This window comes from Oncorhynchus gorbuscha, linkage group LG01 (genome assembly GCF_021184085.1).
Source record: "Oncorhynchus gorbuscha isolate QuinsamMale2020 ecotype Even-year linkage group LG01, OgorEven_v1.0, whole genome shotgun sequence".
Classification (NCBI taxonomy): Eukaryota; Metazoa; Chordata; class Actinopteri; order Salmoniformes; family Salmonidae; genus Oncorhynchus; species Oncorhynchus gorbuscha.
The window spans coordinates 60,560,326-60,574,981 of NC_060173.1; the positions used below are offsets into that span (position 1 = coordinate 60,560,326).

The 14,656-nt window shown below is 44.0% G+C and overlaps 1 protein-coding gene across 2 annotated transcripts in view; it reads right to left on the reverse strand.

Annotated features, from left to right (window-relative positions):
• The window catches only part of osbpl5 (oxysterol binding protein-like 5), a 120,893-nt gene that overhangs the window by 87,050 nt on the left and 19,187 nt on the right, over positions 1-14,656 (reverse strand). The gene's annotated exons all lie outside the window — the stretch shown is intronic.

Sequence of the window (14,656 nt, forward strand, 5' to 3'; positions counted from 1 at the left end):
TTTCATTTCATTTCATTACAGTACAACGGTTTGATTTGTTTGATCGTAGCTAGCTACATAGCTAGCTACATAGCCGTCTTTGTATCAAAGATAATTGTGTAGTCTAGAGCGATTTTCTAGGTTAGCTAGCCAGCTATTGTCGTTCTTTTAACGCAACGTAACGTAAACAACACTACTAGCTAGCCAGCTAGCCCCCGAATAACAGCACTGCAGAAACTATTACACTCAACGGAACGACTTGATTAGTGTAGTGTCAACAACGCACCCACTGCCAGCTAGCCTAATTCAGCAGTACTGTATCATTTTAATCATTTTAGTCAATAAGATTCTTGCTACGTAGCTTAACTTTCTGAACATTCGAGACGTGTAGTCCACTTGTCATTCCAATCTCCTTTGCATTAGCGTAGCCTCTTCTGTAGCCTGTCAACTATGTGTCTGTTTATCCCTGTTCTCTCCTCTCTGCACAGACCATACAAACGCTCCACACCGCGTGGCCGCGCCACCCTAATCTGGTGGTCCCAGCGCGCACGACCCACGTGGAGTTCCAGGTCTCCGGTAGCCTCTGGAACTGCCGATCTGCGGTCAACAAGGCAGAGTTCATCTCAGCCTATGCCTCCCTCCAGTCCCTCGACTTCTTGGCACTAACGGAAACATGGATCACCACAGACAACACTGCTACTCCTACTGCTCTCTCTTCGTCCGCCCACGTGTTCTCGCACACCCCGAGAGCTTCTGGTCAGCGGGGTGGTGGCACCGGGATCCTCATCTCTCCCAAGTGGTCATTCTCTCTTTCTCCCCTTACCCATCTGTCTATCGCCTCCTTTGAATTCCATGCTGTCACAGTTACCAGCCCTTTCAAGCTTAACATCCTTATCATTTATCGCCCTCCAGGTTCCCTCGGAGAGTTCATCAATGAGCTTGATGCCTTGATAAGCTCCTTTCCTGAGGACGGCTCACCTCTCACAGTTCTGGGCGACTTTAACCTCCCCACGTCTACCTTTGACTCATTCCTCTCTGCCTCCTTCTTTCCACTCCTCTCCTCTTTTGACCTCACCCTCTCACCTTCCCCCCTACTCACAAGGCAGGCAATACGCTCGACCTCATCTTTACTAGATGCTGTTTTTCCACTAACCTCATTGCAACTCCCCTCCAAGTCTCCGACCACTACCTTGTATCCTTTTCCCTCTCGCTCTCATCCAACACTTCCCACACTGCCCCTACTCAGATGGTATCGTGCCGTCCCAACCTTCGCTCTCTCTCCCCCGCTACTCTCTCCTCTTCCATCCTATCATCTCTTCCCTCTGCTCAAACCTTCTCCAACCTATCTCCTGATTCTGCCTCCTCAACCCTCCTCTCCTCCCTTTCTGCATCCTTTGACTCTCTATGTCCCCTATCTTCCAGGCCGGCTCGGTCCTCCCCTTCCGCTCCGTGGCTTGACGACTCATTGCGAGCTCACAGAACAGGGCTCCAGGCAGCCGAGCGGAAATGGAGGAAAACTCGCCTCCCTGCGGACCTGGCATCCTTTCACTCCCTCCTCTCTACATTTTCCTCCTCTGTCTCTGCTGCTAAAGCCACTTTCTACCACGCTAAATTCCAAGCATCTGCCTCTAACCCCAGGAAGCTCTTTGCCACCTTCTCCTCCCTCCTGAATCCTCCTCCCCCTCCCCCCCCTCCTCCCTCTCTGCAGATGACTTAGTCAACCATTTTGAAAAGAAGTTCAACGACATCCGATCCTCGTTTGCTAAGTCAAACGACACCGCTGGTTCTGCTCACACTGCCCTACCCTGTGCTCTGACCTCTTTCTCCCTCTCTCTCCAGATGAAATCTCGCGTCTTGTGACGGCCGGCCGCCCAACAACCTGCCCGCTCGACCCTATCCCCTCCTCTCTTCTCCAGACCATTTCCGGAGACCTTCTCCCTTACCTCACCTCGCTCATCAACTTATCCCTGACCGCTGGCTACGTCCCTTCCGTCTTCAAGAGAGCGAGAGTTGCACCCCTTCTGAAAAAAACTACACTCGATCCCTCCGATGTCAACAACTACAGACCAGTATCCCTTCTTTCTTTTCTCTCCAAAACTCTTGAACGTGCCGTCCTTGGTCAGCTCTCCCGCTATCTCTCTCAGAATGACCTTCTTGATCCAAATCAGTCAGGTTTCAAGACTAGTCATTCAACTGAGACTGCTCTTCTCTGTATCACGGAGGCGCTCCGCACCGCTAAAGCTAACTCTCTCTCCTCTGCTCTCATCCTTCTAGACCTATCGGCTGCCTTCGATACTGTGAACCATCAGATCCTCCTCTCCACCCTCTCCGAGTTGGGCATCTTCGGCGCGGCCCACGCTTGGATTGCGTCCTACCTGACAGGTCGTTCCTACCAGGTGGCGTGGCGAGAATCTGTCTCCTCACCACGCCCTCTCACCACTGGTGTCTCCCAGGGCTCTGTTCTAGGCCCTCTCCTATTCTCGCTATACACCAAGTCACTTGGCTCTGTCATAACCTCACATGGTCCCTCCTATCATTGCTATGCAGACGACACACAATTAATCTTCTCCTTTCCCCCTTCTAATGACCAGGTGGCGAATCGCATCTCTGCATGTCTGGCAGACATATCAGTGTGGATGACGGATCACCACCTCAAGCTGAACTTCGGCAAGACGGAGCTGCTCTTCCTCCCGGGGAAGGACTGCCCGTTCCATGATCTCGCCATCACGGTTGACAACTCCATTGTGTCCTCCTCCCAGAGCGCTAAGAACCTTGGCGTGATCCTGGACAACACCCTGTCGTTCTCAACTAACATCAAGGCGGTGGCCTGTTTCTGTAGGTTCATGCTCTACAACATCCGCAGAGTACGACCCTGCCTCACACAGGAAGCGGCGCAGGTCCTAATCCAGGCACTTGTCATCTCCCGTCTGGATTACTGCAACTCGCTGTTGGCTGGGCTCCCTGCCTGTGCCATTAAACCCCTACAACTCATCCAGAACGCCGCAGCCCGTCTAGTGTTCAACCTTCCCAAGTTCTCTCACGTCACCCCGCTCCTCCGCTCTCTCCACTGGCTTCCAGTTGAAGCTCGCATCCGCTACAAGACCATGGTGCTTGCCTACGGAGCTGTGAGGGGAACGGCACCTCAGTACCTCCAGGCTCTGATCAGGCCCTACACCCAAATAAGGGCACTGCGTTCATCCACCTCTGGCCTGCTCGCCTCCCTACCACTGAGGAAGTACAGTTGCCGCTCAGCCCAGTCAAAACTGTTCGCTGCTCTGGCTCCCCAATGGTGGAACAAACTCCCTCACGACGCCAGGACAGCGGAGTCAATCACCACCTTCCGGAGACACCTGAAACCCCACCTCTTTAAGGAATACCTAGGATAGGATAAGTATTCCCTCTCACCCCCCCCTTTAAGATTTAGATGCACTATTGTAAAGTGACTGTTCCACTGGTTGTCATAAGGTGAATGCACCAATTTGTAAGTCGCTCTGGATAAGAGCGTCTGCTAAATGACTTAAATGTAAAATGTAAATGTAATAAAGCCCTTTTGTGGGGAAAAACTCATTCTGACTGGCTTCCATGCCAGGCCCACCCATGTGAAATCCATACATTAGAGCATTATGAATTCATTTCAATTGACTGATTTCCTTATATGAACTGTAACTCAGTATAATTGATGAAGTGCTAATTCTCCCAAATTCTGCCATACAGGCTAGGATTGGTGCTTTCTGTGCACACCCCATTAATTCCAGGTTAAAATTTCAGTGGGGCTTTTATCGCATGATTGTAAAAGGGACACTAACTTTGCTGCCATATAGAAGGATTGGAGGTATGACAAATTATCAAATAATTTAAGCCAAATTCTCAATTTATCTACTTATTTTTTTTTTTACCTTTATTTAACTAGGCAAGTCAGTTAACAACATATTCTTATTTTCAATGATGGCCTAGGAACAGTGGGTTAACTGCCTGTTCAGGGGCAAAACGACAGATTTGTACCTTGTCAGCTCGGGGATTTGAACGTGCAACCTTTCAGTTACTAGTCCAACACTCTAACCACTAGGCTACCTGCCGCATTATGGAAATGTATACACGCTCATGAGTGGCGCAGCGGTCTAAGACACTGCATCTCAGTGATAGAGGTGTCACTACAGGCTTAATAATTGTGTTATTTTGTCATTAACATTTAGACATGTGTTTAATTTATAGATCACATTAATAATATCATAGACTTGCCTCCTACACCACTTTGAAGGGAACATAATTCATAGCCAGAGAGAGGCCCTGAGAGAGGTAGCAAGACTGTGTGTGTGTGTTTGTGTTGTAAGTCGCTCTGGATAAGAGCGTCTGCTAAATGACTTAAATGTAAATGTAAATGTAAATGTGTGTGTGTGTGTGTGTGTGTGTGTGTGTGTGTGTGTGTGTGTGTGTGTGTGTGTGTGTGTGTGTGTGTGTGTGTGTGTGTGTGTGTGTGTGTGTGTGTGTGTGTGTGTGTGTGTATCTATATACAGTGGGGCAAAAAAGTATTTAGTCAGCCACCAATTGTGCAAGTTCTCCCACTTAAAAAGATGAGTCCTGTAATTTTCATCATAGGTACACTTCAACTATGACAGACAAAATGTGAAAAGAAATCCAGAAAATCACATTGTAGGATTTTTAATGAATTTATTTGCAAATTATGGTGTAAAATAAATATTTGGTCACCTACAAACAAGCAAGATTTCTGGGTCTCACAGACCTGTAACTTCTCCTTTAAGAGGCTACTCTGTCCTCCACTCGTTACCTGTATTAATGGCACCTGTTTGAACTTGCTATCAGTATAAAAGACACCTGTCCACAACCTCAAACAGTCACAATCCAAACTCCACTATGGCCAAGACCAAAGAGCGGTCAAAGGACACCAGAAACAAAATTGTAGACTTGCACCAGGCTGGGAAGACTGAATCTGCAATAGGTAAGCAGCTTGGTTTGAAGAAATCAACTGTGGGAGCAATCATTAGGAAATGGAAGACATACAAGACCACTGATAATCTCCCTCGATCTGGGGCTCCACGCAAGATCTCACCCGTGGGGTCAAAATGATCACAAGAACGGTGAGCAAAAATCCCAGAACCACACGGGGGGACCTAGTGAATGACCTGCAGCGAGCTGGGACAAAAGTAACAAAGCCTACCATCAGTAACACACCACGCCGCCAGGGACTCAAATCCTGCAGTGCCAGACGTGTCCCCCTGCTTCAGCCAGGCCCGTCTGAAGTTTGCTAGAGAGCATTTGGACGATCCAGAAGAAGATTGGGAGAATGTCATATGGTCTGATGAAACCAAAATATAACTTTTTGGTAAAAACTCAATTCGTCGTGTTTGGAGGACAAAGAATACTGAGTTGCATCCAAAGAACACCATACCTACTGTGAAGCATGGGGGTGGAAACATCATGCTTTGGGGCTGTTTTTCTGCAAAGGGACCAGGACGACTGATCCGTGTAAAGGAAAGATTGAATGGGGCCATGTATCGTGAGATTTTGAGTGAAAACCTTCCATCAGCAAGGGCTTTGAAGATGAAACATGGCTGGGTCTTTCAGCATGACAATGATCCCAAACACACCACCCGGGAAACAAAGGAGTGGCTTCGTAAGAAGCATTTCAAGGTCCTGCAGTGGCCTAGCCAGTCTCTAGTACTCAACCCCATAGAAAGTCTTTGGAGGGAGTTGAAAGTCTGTATTGCCCAGCCACAGCCCCAAAACATCACTGCTCTAGAGGAGATCTACATGGAGGAATGGGCCAAAATACCAGCAACAGTGTGTGAAAACCTTGTGAAGACTTACAGAAAACATTTGACCTCTGTCATTGGCAACAAAGGCTATATAACAAAGTATTGAGATACATTTTTGTTATTGACCAAATACTTATTTTCCACCATAATTTGCAAATAAATGCATTAAAAATCCTACAATGTGATTTTCTGGATTTTTTTTTCTCTCATTTTGTCTGTCATAGTTGAAGTGTACCTATGATGAAAATTACAGGTCTCTCATCTTTTTAAGTGGGAGAACTTGCACAATTGGTGGCTGACTAAATACTTTTTTGCCCCACTGTATATGTATATATATATATATATATATCTCAGAGCAGCAGGGACACCCCGCCAGAGAGCATTTCAGCAGGAAGCCAGAGTCACTAAGGAGGTCACCCACAGAAAACGAAAGTTAACATAACATTCTAGAGTGCCCTGCATGACGGGAGTCGTGTTTTCAATAAGCTCCAGCAGTCGGCTAAATAGCAGAAAACAAACTCATTGTCAGGAGACTACTTCTTTCATTTAAAATATTAACTAAGCTTCTTTTCATTTAAAAATGTAAATTCGGAAGTCAGAAAGGTCTGTATAGCCTTCCCCACTGTAAGTAACAATATGCATCATGTGATTTATTGACAGGACAGGCGCCTGTCAGTCACAAAGCGAACATTGACTAACAATGGCGCCGGAGAAGAAGGCTGACATTCTACGTGTCCCCAACCGATTGTGTTTTTTTGTTCATTTATTTGAGTTGTTGTAAATTATTTTGACTTATTTTGAACATAATGTTGCCGCTACCGCCTCTTATGACCGAAAATAACTTCTGGACATCAGGACTGCGATTTCTCACCACGGACTGACAGAATCCTTTTTCTCCTTTAACGAGTCTGACGAGCCCGGCGCGAATAATATACTGATGTGTTTCTGAAATGGACATAAAGGTTTATAGGCTTTCTCAGTTCTGCCCACAAATGTCCCATGTGATTGAGGTCAGGGCTTTGTGATGGCCACTCCAATACCTTGACTTTGCTGTCCTTAAGCCATTTTACCACAACTATGGAAGTATGCTTGGCGTCGTTGTCCATTTGGAAGACCCATTTGCGACCAAGCTTTAACATCCTGAATGATGTCTTGAGATGTTGCTTCAATATATCCACATAATTCCCCTCCCTCATGATGCCATCTATTTTGTGAAGTGCACCAGTCCCTCCTGCAGCAAAGCACCCCCACAACATGATGCTGCCAGCCCCATGCTTCACGGTTGGGATGGTGTTCTTAGGCTTGCAAGCCTCCCCCTTTTTCCTCCAAACATAACGATGGACATTATGACTAAACAGGTCGATTTTAGTTTCATCAGACCAGAGGACATTTCTCCAAAAAGTACAATCTTTGTCCCCATGTGCAATTGCAAACCATAGTCTGGCTTTTTTATAGCGGTTTTGGAGCAGTGGCTTCTTCCTTGTTGAGCGGCCTTTCAGGTTATGTCGATATAGGACTTGTTTTACTGTGGACATAGATACTGGAGGAAACAGGTACAAAAGTATCTTCACAAGGTAATTTTCTGGGATTGATTTTCACAAAACGCCTCCATCCTGAGCGTTATGATGGCTGCGTGGTCCCAAGGATGAACCAGACTTGTGAGACCAATTTTTTTTCTGAGGTCTTGGTTGATTTCTTTTGATTTTCCCATGATATCAAGCAAAGAGGCACTGCGTTTGAAGGAGGCATTGAAATATATCCACAGGTACACCTCCAATTGACTCAAATTATGTCAATTATTCCATCAGAAGCTTCTAAAGCCATGACATAATTTTCTGGAATTTTCCAAGCTGTTTAAAAGGCACAGTCAACTTCGTGTATGTAAACTTCTGACCCACTGGAATTGTGATACAGTGAATTATAAGTGAAATAATCTGTCTGTAAACAACTGTTGGAAAAATTACTTGTGTCATGCACAAAATACATGTCCTAATCGACATGCCAAAACTTTAGTTTGTTAAGAAGACATTTGTAGTGGTTGAAAAATGAGATTTAATGACTCCAACCTAAGTGTATGTAAAGTTAAAACTTCAACTGTACATATTACCTGGACTAATTGGTGCCCCTGCATATTGACTCTGTACCGTCACCCTGTATGTAGTCTCACTATTGTTATTTTACTGCTGCTCTTTAATTACTTGTTCTTTTATTTCTTATTCTTATCTGCATTTTTTAAAACTGCATTGTTGGTTAGGGACTCGTAAGTAAGCATTTCACTGTAAGGTCTACACCAGTTATATTAAGCATTTCACTGTAAGGTCTACACCGGTTGTATTCGGCGCATGTGACTAATACAATTTGATTTGACTGGGACACAGTGCTTGTTTGTCAGCCTGCCGTCTGTTCTGCCACTTGGTACCTGTGATATTTTGTGAGCTCCGGCTGGCTGCAGTCAGATTTATTTTCATGGAAGTAGAGCATGATGCTTCTTCATCGTCTCCTGTGAGTGAATTTACATGTCCCATGTAAAGTTGAAACACACTTTTTTTTTTTTGGTGGCACAATCATTCCACATCGTTATAGAAAATGTGGCAGTGCGTTCAAATGGCCTCACAACCGCAGACCACATGTATGGCAAGTGGTTTGCTGATGTCAACGTTGTGAACAGAGTGCCCCATGGTGGCGGTGGGGTTATCGTATGGGCAGGCATACAGTGCATTCAGACTAGAGGTCGACCGATTATGATTTTAACACCGATACCGATTATTGGAGGACCCCCCCCCCCCCCAAAAAAAACGATACCGATTAATCAGACTTTTTTCTTTTTTTTACATTTATTTGTAATGATGAAATACTGAATGAACACTTATTTTAACTTAATATAATACATCAATAAAATCAATTTAGCCTCAAATAAATAATGAAGCATGTTCAATTTGGTTTAAATAATGCAAAAACAAAGTGTAAGAGAAGAAAGTAAAAGTGCAATATGTGCCATGTAGGAAAGCAAACGTTTAAGTTCCTTGCTCAGAACATGAGAACATATGAAAGCTGGTGGTTCCATTTAACATGAGTCTTCAATAATTCCAGGTAAAAAGTTTTAGATTGTAGTTATTATAGGAATTATAGGACTATTTCTCTCTATACCATTTGTATTTCATTAACCTTTGACTATTGGATGTTCTTATAGGTACTATAGTATTGCCAGTGTAAAAGTATAGCTTCCGTCCCTCTCCTCACTCCTCCCTGGGCTCGAACCAGGAACACAACGACAACAGCCACCCTCGAAGAAGCGTTACCCATGCAGAGCAAGGGGAACAACCACTCCAAGTCTCAGAGCGAGTAACGTTTGAAACGCTATTAGCGCGCACCCCGCTAACTAGCTAGCCTTTTCACATTGGTTACACCAGCCTAATCTAGGGAGTTGACTTGAAGTCATAAACAGTGCAATGCTTGACGCACAACGAAGAGCTGCTGGCAAAACGCACAAAAGTGCTGTTTGAATGAATGCTTAAGAGCCTGCTGCTGCCTACCATCGCTCAGTCAGACTGCTCTATCAAATCATACTTAGTTATAACATGATAACAGACAGAAATACGAGCCTTCAGTCATTAATATGCCCGAATCCGGAAACTATCATCTCGAAAACAAGACGTTTATTCTTTCAGTGAAATACGGAACCGTTCCGTATTTTATCTAAGGGGTGGCATCAATTAGTCTAAATATTCCTGTTACATTGCACAACCTTCAATGTCATAATTACGTAAAATTCTGGCAAATTAGGCGGCCCAAACTGTTGCATATACACTGACTCTGCGTGCAATGAACACAAGAGAAGTGACACAATTTCACCTGGTTAATATTGCCTGCTAACCTGGATTTATTTTAGCTAAATATGCAGGTTTTAAAAAGATATACACTTCTGTGTATTGATTTTAAGAAAGGCCTTGATGTTCATGGTTAGGTACACATTGGAGCAACGATACGCACCGCATCGATTATATGCAACGCAGGACACACTAGATAAACTAATAATAATATCATCAACCATGTGTAGTTAACTAGTGATTATGATTGATTGTTTTTTATAAGATAATTTTAATGCTAGCTAGCAACTTACTTTGGCTTACTGCATTTGCATAACAGCCAGTCTCCTCGTGGAGTGCAATGAGAGGCAGGTGGTTAGAGCGTTGGACTAAACTGTACGGTTGCAAGATTGAATCCCCCGAGCTGACAAGGTGAAAATCTGTCGTTCTGCCCCTGAACGAGGCAGTTAACCCACCGTTCCTAGGCCATTGAAAATAAGAATATGTTCTTAAATGGCTTGCCTAGTTAAATAAAGATTAAATAAAGGTGTTAAAAAAATAATAATAATAATTAAATCGGCAAATCAGTGTCCAAAAATACTGATTTAAGATTATGAACTTGAAATCAGCCCTAATTAAATCGGCCATTCCGATTAATCGGTCGACCTCTAATTCAGACCCCTGGACTTTTTCCACAATTTCTTACATTGCAGCCTTACTCTAAAATTGTTTTTTTTTGTATTAATAAAAAATAAGAACATCCCTCAATATACATTGTAGAGAATTATTCAGACCCTTTACTCAGTACTTTGTTGTAGTACCTTTGGCAGCAATTACAGCCTCAAGTCTTCTTGGGTATGTCCTTAAAAGATTGGCACAGCTGTATTTTGGTAGTTTATCGCATTCTTTTCTGCAGATCCTCTCATGCTCTGTCAGGTTGGATGGGCAGCGTCACTGCACAGTTATTTTCAAGTCTCTCCAGAGATGATCAACCGGGTTCCAATCAGAGCTCTAGCTGGACCATACAAGGACATTGAGACTTGTCTCGAAGCCACACCTGCGTTGTTTTGGCTGTGTGCTTAGGGTCATTGTCCTGTTGGAAGGTTCTCCCATCTCCATAGAAGAGCTCTGGAGCTCAGTCAGTGACCATCGTGTTCTTGGTTACCTCCCTGACCAAGGCCCTTCTCCCCTGACTTCTCTGTTTGATTGGGCGGCAAGCTCTAGGAAGAGTCTTGGTGGTTCCAAAACCGCAGACATTTTTTGGTACCCTTCCCCAGATCTGTCCCTCGACACCATCTTGTCTCAAAGCTCCACGGACATGGCTTGGTTTTTGCTCTGACAACTGTGGGACCTTACAGGTGTCTGCCTTTCCAAATCATGTCCAATCCATTGAATTTACCACAGGTGGACTCCAATCAAGTTGTAGAAACATCTCAAGGATGATCAACGGAAACGGGATGCACCTGAGCTCAAATCTAGAGTCTCATAGCAAAGGGTCTGAATACAGTTTTTTTTATACATTTGCAAAAAGTTCTAAAAATCTATTCTCGCTTTGTCATGATTTCCAATCCATTTTAGAATAAGGCTGTGATGTAACAACATGTATGAATTGTAACAAAATGTCTGCATGCATTGTATATGGATGATTTACAAAGCCAGGCACATTTAACATTTAGGCTGTTGATTATTATTAGGTTGTGGTTTCCTCTCTCCTCACTTTTCTTAGACATTAAAGGCAAGGGCTGTTTTCTCGTCTCCTAACGCCACTACTGCCTCCGTCGCATTGTTATCAACACCAATATGCTGGGTAACTGCTATTATGCAAATAGCAATATGGTCTAGGAAAAGGCGACAATTCAACAGCGCACTGATGTTTCAGAACCGCGGACAGCGATGGCTATCCAATGCGGGAGAAAGAGCAGGGGGTGTTGCAACTTGCACCGTTGTTCTGATTTAATATAACAATATACAATTTCAGTAGCACGTCTTAGAATAATGTACTGTGCCATCCCCACATCCTCCACAATAATCTTTGGCATGATATATTTACCTAGCTATAAGAAGATCACATTTAATGGCTAGTTAGCGTCGCAAGCTAGCAAATGTTAGCTGCCAGCTAGCTAACGTCAACATGACAGAATTTCCATGCAATTTGGTTTAGCCAGCTTTTTTGGATTAGCACTCTAGCAAGCTAGCTAACCTTTGAACCCAGGTACTGTCTATCTAGAAAGCTGGTAAATTAGCTAACATCCGTTGTCAGCACAATAATTGTTCCAATTTTAAGACTAGCTAGTTAGCATATTAGTAAACATGTTGATAGCTAGTTATGTGTTAGCAAGTAATGTTAAACACTAGCTACCTATTATTATGAGTTAGCAGTAGATAACTAGCTAACCTAAATGGTATAAATCATGACAATGATAGTAGAGGTATGTAGTGTATATGCAAACAATGCATATATCCTCCCCCAGATTCCTCTAAAGGTCTCAGACTCCAGGATGGGAAAATGCACGACAAGAAATAAACAGATTAAGACAGAAGGGGACCATGAGACCCTGTTGTATTTCAAATAGTTAATCTGTTGTCAATTTCTAGTCTGACTTATAATGTTAAGGGAAGAAAAAGATCCTGTTTATCTGAATTAGCAAGGCGACTCACTAAACCAATGATAGGCTACAGATGATACTTTTTTGTATGTCTACACTTCTTCAAATTAGTGGATTTGGCCATTTCAGCCACACCCGTTAATGACAAGTGTAACAAATCTAGCGCACCGCCATGCAATATCCATAGACAAACATTGGCTGTAGAAAAATGACCTTACTGAAGAGCTCATTGGCTTTCAAAGTGACACCATCATAGGATGCCACCTTTCCAACAAGTCAGTTCGTCAAATGTGTGCCCTGCTAGAGCTGCCCCGGTCAACTGTAAGTGCTGTTAATGTGAAGTGGAAACGTGTAGGAGCGTCATCGGCTCAGCCGCGAAGTGGTAGGCCACACAATCTCCCAGAATGGGGCCGAGTGCTGAAGCACGTCGCTCCCAAAAAAGTGTCTGTCCTTGATTGCAACACTCACTACGAGTTCTAAACTGCCTTTGGAAGCAACGTCAGCACAATAACTGCTTCATTAAATGGGTTTCCATGGCCGAGCACCCGAACACAAGCTGAAGATCACCATGCGCAATGCCAAGCGTTGGCTGGAGTGGTGTAAAACTAGCTGACATTGAACTCTGGAGAGTGGAAACTCGTTCTCTGGAGTGATGAATCACGCTTCACCATCTGGCAGTCCGACAGACAAAGCTGTGTTTGGCAGGTCCCAGGAGAATGCTACCTGCCCAAATGCATAGTGTCAACTGTAAAGTTTGTTGGAAGATGAATAATGGTCTGGGGCTTTTTTTCCCATGCTTTCGGGCTAGGACCCTTAGTTCCAGTGAAGGGAAATCTTAACTCTTTAGCATACAATGACATTGTAGAAAATTCTGTGCTTTCAACTTTGTGGCAACAGTTTGGGGAAGGCCGTTTGGTGTTTCAGCATGACCATGCCCCAGTGCACAAAGCGAGGGCCATATAGAAATGGTTTGTCGAGATCGGTGTGGAAGAACTTGACTGGCCGGAACAGAGCCCTGACCTCAACCCCATCAAACACCTTTGGGAGGAATTGGAGTGCCGACTGAGAGCCAAGCCTAATCACCCAACCTCAGTGCTCGACCTCACTAATGCGGTTTGTGGCTGAATGGAAGCAAGTCCCCGTAGCAATGTTCCAACATCTAGTGGAAAGCCTTCCCAGAAGAGTGGAGGCTGTTATGGCAGCAAAGGGGGACCAACTCCATATTAATGCCCATGGTTTTGGAATGAGATGTTCAACGAGGTGTCCACATACTTTTGGTCATGTAGTGTATATTTTCAGGAGTTATAAATGTTGTTAACGCATTTATGAATGATTAATTGACACTTTAAAATAAGGTATCTTTTAGCAGTTATACATTTGGGTAAATCATTAAGAGATTTGAGAGTTCACTCAGACCTTAAACATACTTATAGGGAGTATTGGGTACTCATCACTACATACAGAAGAGACAAATCAACACGGTTAAACAATGCAACAAGAAATAATAAAATAATACGAATATAAAGTAAATGGCTCGGTAGAATCAACCTTTTTGCAAAAGTATAGTACAGGAATAATTTATAGTCCAATATTTACACATGTTTTGGGAAAGGGGGACAGGGGTGCAAGTGTTAAGATTTGCAGAATTTAGCAATCATAATAAGAGTCTGATAGCAGCAGTTGTGAGGTGTGTGTGTAGCATGAGTGTGTGCGCGCATGAGGTAAGGGGCAGAGAATCAGGGCTAGTGATCAGTCCAGTTCAAGTGTTCAGCAGTCTGATTGCTTGTTGATTTAAACAAATGGTCTGGGAGCCTGTTGGTATCAGAACTCATGCGTTGATACAAACTGCCCAACGGTAAGGACGTGAACAGCTAGTGGCTGGGGTGTGTGGGGTCCTTGATGATACTGCAGGTCATCCTCAGACACAGCTTTGACTATATGTCCTGGATGGATGGTAGCACGGTCCCACTGATGCACTGGGCCGTCTTCACCACCCGCTGGAGGGCCTTACGGTGGTGGTTGGCGATATTCCCGTACCAGGCCGTGATGCAACAGGTCACGACGCTCTTGATGGTGCGGCGGTAGTTTTTGGACAGGACCCAGCTGTCTCAGAATAATCTCAGCTGTGCATAAGTGTTCTAAGCGTAAACTAGGCCTAGTTGACGTGTAATTTACAGTTAAATCTAATAATCGTTGGCAGGACTTTCACTCGCCAAGACAAACATGGGAGAGGCAGAATGTAAACATGCTTCCTGCCTGATAAGAGAGAGCAAATCGCTTGCTACATGACCACTTACCTACCATTTCAGCCTGTCCAACATTCTGTCTTTGTGTGTTAGGACATAGAGCTTGCCATTACTGCTTAATTAGTCTCTTGTATATCTATTTATGGAATAGGTTGTGTTATTTCTATGCATTATTTATAAGTGCCGCACATTGTCTTGTGAATATAATTCGGAGCTGGAGATTTTAATCTGTAAACATCAAGTAT